The 14,720-nt window shown below is 30.4% G+C and overlaps 1 protein-coding gene across 4 annotated transcripts in view; it reads right to left on the reverse strand.

Annotated features, from left to right (window-relative positions):
- Window positions 1–14,720, reverse strand: part of LOC144834595 (autism susceptibility gene 2 protein homolog) — a 135,180-nt gene that overhangs the window by 51,698 nt on the left and 68,762 nt on the right. The gene's annotated exons all lie outside the window — the stretch shown is intronic.

A 14,720-nucleotide genomic window follows, 5' to 3' on the forward strand; every position in this document is an offset into this window, starting at 1 on the left:
ATAAGACAGCAAAAGCTAGAGTCAATCAACTAGGAATATTCCATTCAGCCCTTGTATTAGCGTACTTAAATCCAATTTACGTTGTGATAGATACAAGTAAAATGTCAGCTTTCAATTATTGCGAACAATGAACTATATAAAACCCTTAAAACTTTGTACTTTATTCAATTTATCTTCATAAAATCACAAATTTCATCATTTATAGAAGTAGGTCGATAAAAAATGTACTTAATATAAAATTTTAAAACGCCTTTCTTAATAACGTTATGCCCATAAATATGGTTACTTTTATTGACAAAACTAGGACACGAACAACAAAGTTTCATACTATAGTATTATTGGGGAAAAAATTACCTGGCCAGGATTCCTATTATGGAAATTAAAATTTGTTAAATTAAAATTTGTTTAGTATAGGCTATATTTAGTTTATACAGTATTTAGATCTAGTTTGTATTTATATTATGAAATGCCTTTTTTTTTAAATTTCATTTTTCATAAAAGATATTTCCCAGTTCTTAGAAAAATAATTCTTTAAAAAAAAACTAATTTACTAATGTGCAGTTAGCAATAAAAATTTCGCTTGAATAGTTTATCAAATTAAATCAGAACAATTGCATGCTAGGCTGTATAAGACTCGACCTAATTCTGGAGTGAACTGTCCCCGAAACTATCTTTCAGATCAGCATGAATAACGCAACAAATCAGCTCCCCTCTAGGCCTATACAGACAATATTATCATAGAAACATCTTCTGTCGTTGATACATTACGCAAAGCATGCGGTGCTGTGGCCCAAACACATTTATCAGTGAAAATAAAGAAGGCCGAGACAAGATATGATAATTGCCAAACTAGTTTAGAAATCAATTACATAGTAAACGACCTATATCAGTCTATTTTGTTATTCTGATCATAAGTCTGTTCTTAGCTTCCGCTGATTTGGCAATGTGATGCTGTAAACAGAGTCATGAGGCACCTAGGAGAGGAATACTTGGTCATACATACAATATAAAGCTCTGTCTACACTATCAAACTTTATGTGACAAAAAATGTGATGTGCCCATATATGGACACGATGATGTCATATCACTACCATATATATATATATATTTGGGCATGTCACCCTTTTTTTGTGAAACTAGTTAGATAGAGTGTAGACAGAGCTTAACTCTATTGTCCTTTAATATAATGATGATAGAGAAGTCATTTATTTTCACATGCTCTAAAAATATCTGGTTTTTTTATGTGATTTTTTTTTTTTATTATAAAAGGATTCATAATGTCCTATACAGAAATGATGACAATGGTGTTTTAAGTGGAAAATTGAGTGAATTAATTTAATGGCTGCAGTTAACTGACAGAGTTCATTTCCTACAATTATCAGTCAATTGGTAAATAAACATGATCTTTATTGCACCCAGGATTGTAGTCTGCAAACCTAGTCTGACATTTCCAACAAGTTCCACTGTATAATGACTTTTAATAATTATAGTATCGTTTATCTATTATGTACTCTCTTTGAAATCTAGTGTTGGGTAATTTTATACCAAATATATTTTGTGAATACTACACATTTGTGAGTAGGTTTACGAGTATATCTTAGAGTGGGGTTTACACTGGGTGTGATGGCAATATAAACACAGTACTGTACAGTAAGTGATTTGCCTAGATTCAACTAGTTACAATACCACTACAGGATGTGAACAACCTCCTTTTGGGTCAACCCCGCACTACTAGACTATATTTAACTTTTTTTGGGGGAAAAAAAGGGGGACAACATTCTTTTTAATTCTAGGTTGGAAAACAAACTCATTCTTGGGCTTCATTTCTAGATTTTAATGAGACTTCAGTGAGGCACTGTTTTGGCAAGGAGAAAAATCCTGTACAATTAAGATCTAGGATTGGTACCAGGGACTTGGCAAGCATGGATATTAACCGCCAAGCAACGCAGTGTTACTACTACAACTACAAAAGTAACATGTCAGTCTTTGACCTATATTAGATAATTAATTACAGTCATAAACACTCTATAATATAATGCGCAATATATGAAATAAACATTACCTGGTTATCTAATAATGATCATATTATGATGGCAGACTCAACAAAAATTGAACAGCAAAATTCACTTTATTCTGATCTTGATGCGCTGTATCATAATCACCTATTATCCTAATGAAATCAGGCATCATTTATTCCAACGAGCATTTGAGTGGCATACTATTATCGTACTGGAATGTCCGATAAGATACCGTTGCTACTAAAGAATGACTAATGTAATTGGATGCCGAAAGCACCCGCTTAACGTTATCTATTATTCATTATCCAACGTTAAGACAAATAAAGATAACTGCTGGTTGAAGCGACAAAATTGTAATAATAATAATAATCGTATACAGGTGTCTTTTTTTGTTCTTTGTATACAGCAACGTCAGACTAACTGCATATGGGCAGCAGCGTATATTTCAAGACGGCATTAGTATGCAAGACAATTTGCCTGGTGGTTTCAGCAATAACACTGCAGTAGACCATGATCCCTTTCTGCTAACCAATTAATATTAAGCCATTCCCATTCATAAATAAGGAAACTGGAAGTTATAAATATTAAAATTAATTGCCATGTAATATTAACCAAATTATAAACATTTTTTATCTGTGTAATGATAACAAATTGATTATAATTAAATTAATAGTATATAATTCTCTGTAGTATAAACATAATAGCATACAATATGATGATTGCTTTCTCTTTCGAAAAAAATATATTTTATGGAAAAACAAAAAAAACATAAACTTTGGGTGGCCAACAGCATGTGAAAAAAAACCCATCTACTGTAGCTGATATATGCTTTAAAAAAATAAATCTTGGGGTGCAATAATTTATTATTATTTAAAGTCCTTTGTTGTAGTCGGAATTTGGAAACGCTTGGAAAATGAACTTTTACCAAGCAGATTTTTAAAGCGGTATAAAATGATGTTCACTGTTGAAATTATAATACTGTATTCCCTTTATTAATATTTAAAGATGTATTTAACTGCCATTCATACGTTGTTTCTGATCATTTTTCACTAATAATAATAATAATGAGTGATTACTTGCTAGGTCATTGCCATTTATGAAATATGATGGTTGTAATTTTAACTTTTGTTAAATGTGTTTTAGACAAGCAAAGAAAATATTCTTAATACTAGAATGTTGCTCAGAGGGGCTGAATACATATGCACCTGTATATATCTATCTTACAGATTTTCACAAGCGACCTCAGGCACAACTAAATAACAGTTTGTCAAATTGACAAACGCACAATAAGTCTTTGCTATGAACTTTAAACAATTAGCGAATTACAAAGTAACAGATGGGGTAGGAGCTGAAGGGGGAATAGCGGACAGGAAACAGCAGATGGAAGAGGGGTGAAAAGACATTTTTCTTACCCTTGAGTGTATTTGACAAAATCAACAAATTAATAACATGTGTATAAAAAATTCTGTTACAGCTAGCATAATTTGTGCGGTATTTTTTTCCTCTAAATATTTTTTCAAGAATGCTTGTACTATAGAGTGTAAAGAGAAAGCAGTTACAGCCTAGGATAATGAGCTGGGAAAGCAGAGGAAAAGAAACAATAAACAAGATAATACGCTAAAACCCTAGGCCTAGGACGTATTAAAAAAGGAAAGAAGGAATGGGAGATGGGGAAATAGATATTGTAGGGGAAAGGGTAGAAAGGAGAAGGCAGGCATAACAGAGGTTTGGCTGATTGGTTTGTATATTACAAAATGTAAACAAATAAAGAATACCAAATTTGGTACTAGAGAAAGTTAGAAGTAGGAGGAAAGGGGGGAGGGATCTGAGGGGAAGGAAGTTAGAGATTTTAATAATTTTATTGGTTCATACAAAATAGTTTGATCCTAATTGAAGGTTGAAGACGGAGACTAATTTCTGTATTTTATATTAAAATAAATCATTTTCAATAACTAACAAAACGCACAATTAAACTTTAACATTTTCAAAGGCGTTCACTTTTACGGATATTTTACATTAAAAAATAGAATTTTCATATTTCCTAAGCAATAAAACCATCACTAAATTTACTATTTTATTAAAATAAAATAAAGACATAAAACTCAAATGAAAGAAAACACGAGATAGAATCAGAAACTAGTCAAACACGCAATAAAGTCAATCAAATCCGATATATTTTTACAGTACCAGTAAAAACATATTTTATGATGGAATATTTCACAATTATGATATTTCAAATTACATTTGGAGCCAGAAATTTCTGGCAGTAACAAAGAACATGAAATTTAGTAATTATCAATAATATTTTATTAAACAAGATGTTTGATGTATGATTGACTCATGAAGTGCTGAAAAGTACTAAAATTATTGAAAGTTTGTGAACTCATATCGAAGGCTATCTTTACAACATCCTTTGGCTGGATTACATTCGGCGATAAATCTATCATAATTTTTAAGTGCAAACTTCTTGAATAGTAGGACGACGGCAAGAAAGGCCGCCTAACAGGAAGAAAGGGTGCTAATGAAGATGGATGCATTTTAAGAAATGGAATTGTGTCTCTGATGACATTTTAGTAATTATGCTACTTGTCACTCAAAACTGTTTCAATAATCTTTAAAAGGGCAGGAAATCCATAGTACTCGAGTGATGGATAGTTGCCCCTAGCAACTCGTCTTAGACAGGTGTACTACTCCTACGTTTGATAGTGACAGATTTAGTAATTTGCCAACACTTTCATCAGAAAAAAAAAATGATCAAGAGCAATTTGTTCATCGCATAAATTCAAAACAGTTTAAGAAAATCTTACATAAATAATAATTAATTTGATTTTTGTAAACTTCAATAAATTCAAAACAGTTTAAGAAAATGTTACATAAAAAATAGTTAATTTGATTTTTTTATACTTTGATTGGAAAAAAAATATATTTAATTTAAAATTAAATCAATTAACTTTTAAATTCAATAAAAATATTAAGTTTGTCCCATCTAGTAAATAAATAATAAAAATTGACAATGGTTTTATTATTATTTATTATATAACAACAATATATCTCAGCATTAAATATAAAATGCTTGTATTAAATATATTGCATTGTTGCATTCTTAAGCTTGGTTCCCACTAGAACGTAACGCAAGGACGTAAACGCAACGCAAGCGTTTTAACCAATGACAAGCGAAGTTATAGACAGTTAGCAATCACAAGCGAATAAGCCATCGCTTGTGATTGGTCAATTCACTTGCGTTGCGTTACGTCCTTGCGTTGCGTCGCTAGTGGGAACCACGCTTTAAGCCTAAAGTGGCATCTAAGCCATACAATAACCAAGTTTGGAGCATTTTATTTTCATCTATTCCTTTCATCAGTGAAATATAAAAAAAGAAGCACTGAAGAGAGCCAAGAACTGTCAATGACAACTATCGCCAAAGGCTGTCTCTCCAACTAAATTGTTTATAATTACCACATAAATATTAATATAACTATGTTCTGATTCTTTCAAATAGTTTTGTGTCCAAATAAGGAAGCCTGAACGAATACGAACACTTATCAAATATAATATTCCACATTCATGATTTATTTATTGTTGGAAAGGAAAGTGAGTTAATTAGCAAAAGATATGATTTTCTAAGAACCAAAATTGCGGTTGCCAGGTATTCATGAAAATTTCATAAAATTTAATAACATCCTGCTACAGAGTAAAACATCATAATTGCATCATTGTTATGTTTTCCAGCTCATTATCAAATTACATAGAGGAAATTAAGTAGCGCTATCTTTAGTTTCTCTTTCACAATCGATGTTGTTAGTAGATCATTTTAATGTAGGCCAGTGATTGACACACACCAACTGGGGTACCCATAATTGTTGATTCGTTAGGAAACTTTTGATTTAGAAAACAACCACGACATAAGGACTAATGTAATAAAGTTATCATAAAGAATGATAAAGCTTGGTAAAAGCTGGGACATTATTCTTTAGTGTTTACTTACACAGATTTAACTGTTAATTCATTCAAAATGGAGCAGTCCATGAAGGCCAAAAAAACGAACAAAAAAAGAAGAAAAAAATCTATGGTCAATCTGCAACAGGATCTGACTTTTCAGAGTTTTTAAGTAAAAAGTAATTTTAAAAGTGAGAGGAGAAAAAAAAGGAAATAAACCTATCGTCATTTTAATTCATCACATGGTTTCAAAGTCTCTGGTACTGTACTGTATATCATTTGATGATTTAAACGAACCGGAATCGGAGCAATTTGAGAATTTTGAGATTTGACCATTGACCTTGATGACATAACGATTGAAAACTCGTTCTTTCTTATACCGAGCTGCACCCACCCACCAAGTCTAAAGACCGTGTGACCCCTAGTCTCTGAATAAAGCCGGACAGAGATTTGGTAAGATGTCCTAGAGAACCAGAACAGTTTTTGAGAATTGTTAGTGTATAGTAAAATGTAAAAAAAAAATACCTCAATTTGTGAATTGACATTAGATTTTGATAGAGTACATGTTCAGAAATTATGACAATGTCAATTTGAAATCTAGATTTGACCCCATTTTTTATTATCAAGTACGAGACACCCATGAGTATGGCGACATTTTTTCATTAGTCATTATTTGTTCATATCTTTCAAGTAATTTCTAGGCAACCACCGCATTAACAAATAACAGAGCACGAGACAGATTAATTTGTGCTTTCGCTCAGACAGGGTTATAATTAACTGGCAAAATTACTAATAAAACTGAACTAATTGTGCATGTAATGTAATTTAATTTAATTATTAATAAGGTTAAAATTTGTTCTGATAAGAAAATAATATAAAATAAACTAAATAAACGAATGATAGATAATACAGACTATTCTACTACATATTAAAATAAGATGTTTATCTTTTTTGTTCGTTGTTTTATATTTAACATTTAATCATTTTTAGGGGAACATCCACTATTTACTATTAATATGGCTTAAAATTGTTTTTCATTTTTACAATACTGTATATCTTTATCAAACATTCCTATAATTAAAATCTTTTTTTCAACCCACCCTACTGTAATAGCATAAAAGTAACTTTAGGTATAAACATTCTCAAATTCTGAGGACGATCGAAAAGTCGAGAAACTCAACAGTTCTTTTCAGAACCACGCATATATGCTTTCAATCTCATCTTTTCTACATTCTTTTACCATTAGATTGTTTAGCTAAATCTTTGATACTGGTATATATTTATTTAAAACAAATTTTTAAAACATATTACACAGCAAAACCTTAGTTACAATTAAGGTACAAGAACATACGGTACAATACTAGAACAATTACGGTACAATATTTTTTCATAAACAATAAGGGTAACGGTATAAAATCAATCAACTCTTCCATAAAAATCTACCTCCAAAAAAAGCTATACATAATCAAAAATGTATTTTTATACGTAGAAAGAAGATTAGATCAAAAAATAAAAATTAGACGTACAGTGTACTCGTCTTCCATGACATTTCAAACTGATTTGGCAATTTTCAGCAAGCAGCAGTAGAGCAATTACTGTCAATTATCATCATGGTTGCCAGAATATTATTTAAATTGGATATAATTGGAACAATTTCCGCAAATACCCTGCTGACAGAGATCCATAACATTGAATGGAGACTAAGCAGTTTATTCATCTCTTTTTTTGTTGTTTATTTGGGTTTATTTAGATTCAAATGATATTTTTTTTAAATACTATTTTATTTTAGGCCAAGGTCGCTGATGGTTTTCCATTTATTTTAATCTTAAATTGGGACTTTTGTGCCCTCTTCTTGACATAGTTTAGACTGAATACGTTTTAAAAAGAGGCCTAGAGAGGTACACGATTATTTTTTTTATATGAATACATTTTTTTTTTCTTTGGAGTAAATGTTATATGTAAGCTGAACCTCAAGTGGCACTCTGTACAACATTAAATATGATTAGCCTTGGAAATGTTGGCTTTGATAAATGGCAAATTCCCAATATAAACATATAATCTATTTAAACAGTAATCTGCTATTTCCATCATAATGCAAATGAACTTATTATTTTATTAAAAGTATTAATTAACTTAAGTAAATTAATTCTTGCAATATAAAACACAAAATAAGAGTCATTTTAGATTATTTCAACATTTTCAAAATATTAATAATTATAATTAGGTGATCATTTAGAATAAAATGATCACCTATTGTTATTGTATAAAATCTTTATTATTATTTTTTTTTTTCTTTTTATTGTTTCTGTACACTATTTTGTGTAACAATTATCTCAAAAAGTTTAATGTCAATGATTACAAAAATTTCATTTCACTTAATCCTAATAAGCTTTCCAGCGTGATCACTCATCCGTGACGACATTTATACGCCATTTTGCGAAATCACATTATCAATCATATCTCCATAATTCATTATCACATATTAATGAAATTCACTACACGTAAACTTCAGATCAAGGGTAAAAATATTAGCAAATAAAAACGCACGTGCACGTAGGTTCATGCGCGTGATATCGCGCGTTAAAAATTTAAAACGCTCAAAATTAAGTTTTGATCAATTTAGAGCATGAATTAGGCCATTTGCGTGTTTCAAAAAATTACTGCGCAAAAATGCGTTTTTGCGCGCGCGATACTTAAAAAGCGTAAAAAATATGAATTTTTTTTACAAATCTCATTCTACTCACCATCCTTAGTACATTCACCAAATTTGAGTCAGTTCCGACTTAAAATAACGCTATACAAGCACGTTAAAAATGACAAAATGCGCACATTAATTTTACAAAAGTTCTGAAAATGGTGAAAAATAGGTCTTTTTTAAAATGAAAATAATTCTTCAGAATGCAAGATGACCCCCGATTTTTTAAACTTATTCTGGAAGCCATTGAGTTGTAGGTATGAATTCATGTACACATTTTACGTACAAAATGTTTTGACGTCATCAAATGGCCACTTGAATTTAAAAATTAGGATTTGTTATCTTTTTGTGTAGATTATCACATTCAACAGAGCGCATCTTGGTTATGTGTGCTCGAATTTCGCACAACTTTCAGTATGTGCTTGCTTAATTAATTATCTTTATCATGAGTTGACACTATCTTCATTTTAATGACGTCATCACGCGTAAAAACTTGAATAACGTAGGCCGTGTAATTTCACCTTCGCAGTAAATTTGAATATCTTACAGCTCTTCAGAATTGAAGGTTACCTTGATGATTATAATTTATTATGAAAGCTGATGAAATGTAGATATTAATTCATATAAAAATTAAGCCTATCGGATGTTGTGACGTTAACATATGGCCAGTTGAAGTGAAAAAGTAGTTTTTTCATATTTTTCGTCAAAGTTATACACAATTCAAAGAGCGCGCACAGCGCTTCTACGTGCCAAATTTTTTTCCAAATCTTATATTTTTTTGCTCAATTAATTATCTTTCGAAATTGTCATCTTAAAGTTTAGTTTGATAACGTCATCATGCCAAAAAATTAGAACATGTGTGTCCCGTAATTTCACCTATGCTACACTGTATATAGATATACAGTATATACTGTACATATTGTATATGGCATATAGGCACAACTCAGCACTATAAGCATATAATAGGATGGCATACATCAACATTTTCCGATCGTATGTTAACGTACGTGCATGTTTAAAAAAAATTAATTTCAGTAAAATGATAAAAATGATCACCTATAATTCGTCAAAGTGACGAATTAAATTCTAGTTTATATTAATATTATAATTTATATTCATATTTTAAATCATATTATATTACGTTGGATTATGTCATCGCATTAAACTAAAACCTTTATGCTGTCATAAAAACAATAATTTTTGTTTTATTTTTTGAAAATTTGTAAAGGAGATATAGTAGTAATAGATATACAATTTAGAACAGAAAAACTCAGTATCAATTTGAAATTGAAATCTTATCACCTGCATGGATTATTTTAAATGGGCTTATACCATCAATGGGTGGGGTTATATTCGAAACATTAGTAGGTTGTACCATATTAGGGTTTTAATACATGCAACTGTCAATGTTAAATCATGATTTTCTTTGTTTAGACAAGCATTTTAGAAAATACATTGGTTAATCTGAAGCTTGAAAACTTTGGAAACAGATCGAGTATTTCCTTGCAAAACCTGCCTGTCACAAAGAATTTGGTACTAAAGTGTTCCCGTTTCCGTAAGCGTTAAGCCGGTGAAAGCCGATCATAATTACACATAATCCCGTAAAATCCCCTTGGCGACTAGAAGTGAATATATTATGGAAAACTGCCAAAGTATTTAAAGCATTGTAAATCGTAAGCATAACTCATAATTTCCGCGCCGATGGTCATATGTTATGCAAATACATAACGCCTATTTTACGTACCCTTTTTCTCGTTAATGAATTGAAGACTGAAAATTTATAATAAATCTTACTATCAACATACTACACTATATTTCATTTAATAAATGATGTATCTATAATATTCAAGACATTTAAGAAGTATTGATAAATACGGCAGAAATGTTTAAAAAAATAACTTGTTGGATATAATAAATTTATAATAATTTAAATAAATCCAAAGGCAAATCACAACAAAAAAATGATAATGCTGTGGGTATCTATTAAAATAAGCAAAAGGCTAAATTAAAGCGATAAATTAAAACAGCCAAAAAAGAATACCAAGCTTTTGGATAATATAGATATTAAAACATTATACAACTGGGCTTCCATTTTTTTAAATTTCATAATAAAATAATAACTAGTTATGATCATAGTACAGCTCTGTCAAAACTAGTTTGACAAAAAGTATGGTAGTGGTATGACATCATCATGTCCATATATGGGCACATCACATTATTTGTCACATAACGTTTGATAGTGTAGACAGAGCTTTAGCAGTGTGCAATCAATATGTATCTTATCTTAATAATTGAAAAATTATTTTAATATAATTGTATATGTTGCATACAAACAGATAAAAACTTTCCAGTAACATTCCAAATAAATGTCACCATAAAAAACTGGTTATGTAAACAGGCAATTAAATATTAATGAAGAAAGGAAAACAAGAATGTCATTGCTATAAATTATAAAAAACATTAATGTGATGATAATCTGAAATGTCATAATGACATGTGATAATATGTGCGGACATTATCATTATGATTTATATGACATGATCAGAATATAATTGTGTCTTATTGTTCAGAAAAATATGAAAGTTATTTAAGAAGAAACTGTGTGTCTGCTGTTTACAACTGATAATTATTAAAACAGGTACCAAAACCCTCCTTTGAGACATTCAGTGGACACCCAATTTAGTAGACAACCCTATAAAAGAGGACATTTTCCCATGAAACGAACGAGAGATAATACATTTTAACACTATGGACAACCTCTAATCTGGACACCCCTATTAAAGAGTACTTTGTCGGGTACTGAAGGTGTCTCCTTATGTGTTCTACTGTAAATTGTAACCAGATCAGCAATTGCCAAAATAACTAATCTTGAACTTTTAATTTCACAAATTTTACTTTAATAATAATGCTACAGTATCTTCTGTTTTAATATTTGATATTGTTAAATATGAGCAAAAATTAAAAATATAGTCAGTATCAAACAAAGTTTCCCCTTAATACTACTATAGTAGTATTAAATCATAGTATTAAAACATACAGTATTTCCCCTTGTTCGTTTCCAAGTGTCCCCTTAATAGGGGTATCCTATTCCATCATAGTATTAAAACATATATTTCCCCTTGTTCATTTCAAATGAAAGTGTCCTCTAAATAGGGGTGTCCCAAAGGATTCTACAACTGTGATGAGGTGATCAAATGTCATCATTGTTAATATTATTCTTTAATACTAAATGAATTATTTCAATTTTTATTTATCAACAAGACAAATAAAACTATTCAGTTTGAAATAAATATATATTACTAGAAAGAAAATTAGATTAGGAAGTCAGGCTCTGTCAAGGTTGCTACTAATTTGATAACAAACATTTAATAAATCATGTACTTTTAAATGGAAATTGACATTAATAAAATGTTTGACAAAATTTGACAAAAATAAGTTTTTATAAAAATGTGAAAATCACAAGATCGCAATTATAAGAAAGTTTTTAATAGAAGGATAAATTCAGGTCACTTTGTTTTTTTAAGTAAAAAAATTTTTTTTTTTAAATTGATATTGCAAAGCAGTTATTTAAATTATCAAGTTAAATTCTACTCGGAGGGTGACTTTTCCTGTTAGAGTTATATAGGCCAGCAGCCTCAAAACATTTCTTGCCAAATACAATCAAATTTGCTAATATTATTTGGTTTTCTACACTTAAATAATGAGACAAAGCAGAGCATACTTGAAATATAGTTAAAAATTAAATGAAAGACGTCCTCTACTTCTCCTCTGTTTAGTCTACAAATACGTTCCTGTTCAGGCTTCTAAATCCAGAATACCAAGTCATGTTATCTCTACCATGTTACGAAAATAAATGATGTTGTGTGTTGGAATGCTCCCACTTCATGGAATGTACCATTATCTGATAGGGGTGTTGTATATACTCTAGTTGTAGCTCTCTTCTAGGAGAGAATAGGCTAATGTCGGTTTATCCAGGTAAGCTAGGCACGAAATAGACTCAGAATAACAAGCCTTGCTTTGGTTAACATAATAATGTAGAGTGGATAATATAAATATTTTGTGTTTGAAATTTTACTACCATACTGGTACCAACAAAATTGGAAATAAAAAGTTGGCTCAGGAAGTAGAAGATGATTTACAACAAGTAAATAAAAATATAGATCAACATAAATATTTATATTTTTAAAAAAAAGGATATTTATTATGAGATCCTTTCTTTTTATTGCATGAAGTAACAATGATGAAGTTGAAATTGAAAAAAAAATGTTAATACAGTATTAAGACATGAGAAATAAAGATGATTAACAATTAAAACTTTGGATATAAATAGGCCATTTTGTAGTTTTAATAATGTTATTAACGAGATAAATAATTTATTTGAAGTTTCAATCCAATTTAGGTCAAAATGAATAAAAAAAACACCAAGTTAAAATGTTTTTAGTTATATATCTTTTTTTACAGTTACAAAATGGTTTTAAAAATAGTACTGCACTACTATATACTGTCTGACAATGTTAAAAATCAGTACGACGCTAAACGTATAATTGAATGATATGCATCAATTAACAGTATTTTATTTCTGGCAACAGAATTTCCAGAAAGTCAAAAATGTGTTAACTACAAACATTAAACACTTGATTATATGTTATAAATAATAAAATAAACAAGTTCAAAGTCAACGGCAATTACAGCACAGCCCGGCTTGTCAAAATCGGTTTCATTTGAACGATGACACGTATTCAAACTCGCTTGAAGGTCACCCCCATGACAATCGTTTTCAATCCTAGCCGTTAGCTGTTAACAAACAACGGTCGCGACGCGTCATGGATACTTTTCCACTATATTTCTATTTTCCTTTTCGGCTCATCGTAGGCCGTCATTTTAATTTCGCCAGATTGATATTGGCAGGAGTGCGAGCAGGTCTGTTCAATGTTACAAGTTAAAGGAAATTGGGTCCGACCGTGAAATTGAGTTTGCGAATCAGTGCGCTAATTAAGTGTTCCTCGTGGAAATCAGTAATGATGCATGATAACAACTGCAGTGTCAACTACAACGTCAATTTCCTATACATCTAAAAATGAAACAGGATAGTTACCGCACTCGACTTCTCTACTACAACCTCATCGTCGTCTTCACTTTCCTAAATTCAACTTTATTCAAATTTAAACTTTCTAAGAAATGATGTCAATGTTCTTCAAACACAGTTTCTTGGTATTTCCTATAATTACTACACATTGTGTCTATAAGCAGAATTCAAGCTATGTTTTGGAGTACTACTGTAAATTATAGAAGGAATTTTGTCTAGTGATTAACTAATAGTACACTCATGTTTACTGTACTGCAGTAATTCCGTTGCATTGCAGTACTTTTGTTGTGTTACTGTACTGCAAACTTCTTTATCGTTACTACAGTAGTAGTACTGCAGTACTCTTTCAGCATTTCTGTACTGCAGAACTTTTTTTGTGTTACTGTCTAGTTACTAGTAGTAGTACTGCAATACTCTTTTGTTACTAGTAGTACTGCAGTACTTTTCTTGTGTTACTGCTAAATCGTTACAATTATGACTGCAGTACTCTTTTGGCATTGCTGTACTGCAGCATTTTTTTTGTGTTAGTCTATATCGTTACTAGTAGTACTGCAGTACTCTTTTGGTACTACTAGTAGTACTGTCAACACGTTTTGTTTGTGTTACTGTCTATAACATTACTAGTAGTAGTACTGCAGTACTTTATTGGTATTGCTGTTTTGCAGTACTACTTTGTGTTGCCATACTGCAGTACTTTGTGTTGCAATCATTCCTTTTAATTGTTAAAAAAAACCCATTTTTAAGGGTATTCTCATGAAATAAAAGTTCATCTCAAAACTTAATGGTTGATATTTAGTCAATAATAATGTGTGTACTTTTACAAAAAACTGACATCTGGAAAAGTGGAAAAAGTCACTCAAGTTTCTAATTGTCCAATAAAATATCTCTGGGTGATAGTTAAAACTCCATGTAAAACAAACAATAAAACAAAAATATATAATAGCCAACATATACAGCGAACTATGAACTCCTAAACCTATTTTCA

The sequence above is a fragment of the Antedon bifida genome, chromosome 2 (genome assembly GCF_963402885.1).
Source record: "Antedon bifida chromosome 2, ecAntBifi1.1, whole genome shotgun sequence".
NCBI lineage: Eukaryota > Metazoa > Echinodermata > Crinoidea > Comatulida > Antedonidae > Antedon > Antedon bifida.